Genomic DNA, 1,628 nt, shown 5'->3' with positions numbered 1-1,628 from the left:
ACTACAGTGGTTTATATACATCATGACAATACATACTACAGTGGCGTGTGCACATCACGACAATACATACTACAGTGACGTGTACACATCATGACAATACTTACTACAGTGACTTCTACACATCATGACAATACATACTACAGTGACTTCTACACATCATGACAATACATACTACAGTGACTTCTACACATCATGACAATACATTCTACAGTGACTTGTATACATCATGACAATACATACTACAGTGACTTCTACACATCACGACAATGTATACGACAGTTGCGTGTATACATCATGACAATACTTACTACAGTGGCGTGTATACATCATGACAATACATTCTACAGTGACGTGTACATATCATGACAATACATACTACAGTTGCGTGTACACATCATGACAATACATAGAAATGTGACGTGTACACATCATGACAATACATACAACAGTGACGTGTACACATCATTACAATACATTCTACAGCGACGTGTACACATCATGACAATACATACTACAGTGGCTTGTATACATCATGACAATACATACTACAGTGGCTTCTACACATCATGACGATACATACTACAGTGGCTTCTACACATCATAACAATACATACTACAGTGGCGTGTATACATCATGACAATACATACTACAGTGGCCAGTATACATCATGACAATACATTCTACAGTGACGTGTATACATCATGACAATACATACTACAGTGACTTCTACACATCACGACAATACAAACTACAGTGGCGTGTATACATCATGACAATACATTCTACAGTGACGTGTATACATCATAACAATACATACTACAATGGCTTCTACACATCATGACAATACATACTACAGTGGCTTCTACACATCATGACAATACATACTACAGTGACGTGTATACATCATGACAATACATACTACAGTGGCGTGTATACATCATGACAATACATACTACAGTGGCGTGTATACATCATGACAAAACATACTACAGTGACTTCTACACATCACGACAATACATACTACAGTGACTTCAACACATCATGACAATACATACTACAGTGGCTTCTACACATCATGACAATACATACTACAGTGACGTGTATACATCATGACAATACATACTACAGTGACGAGTACACACCACGACAATACATACTACAGTGTCGTGTACACATCGTGACAATACATACTACAGTGGCGTGTATACATCAAGACAATACATTACAAATTGTGTATTATACCTGCTCAAATAGATTTGGTACACATGTTGCTTTATTACAGTGTTGAAAGATAAAAGATGACGTCACACATGCCGTTATGTTTGTCAGGCGATTTTTCAGTCGACGCCAATTAAAGTGTTAAAAAACATAATTGTTTAACATCGTCGTATAATCTGAGTTTATTTGTATCATAAATGTCTCTCGTCAAAACACTGCTTTCTGAGATCACTCGGTATTTTTTTTTCGATCTTACACCGAAATTAACACATGTCCTCGACTCCTTCCTTAAAATCTAGTTGAGCTTTCAAATATTAAAGTTATTACATTTAATTAGAATTAATGTCTTATGGCAATAAAACATCAAGTTTGTAACGTAGATATGAAAACTGCGATCTGATCTTTTGCC

This window comes from Mya arenaria, chromosome 10 (genome assembly GCF_026914265.1).
Source record: "Mya arenaria isolate MELC-2E11 chromosome 10, ASM2691426v1".
NCBI lineage: Eukaryota > Metazoa > Mollusca > Bivalvia > Myida > Myidae > Mya > Mya arenaria.
The sequence above is the reverse complement of the archived record's forward strand: the minus strand, read 5'-3'. Positions refer to the sequence as shown.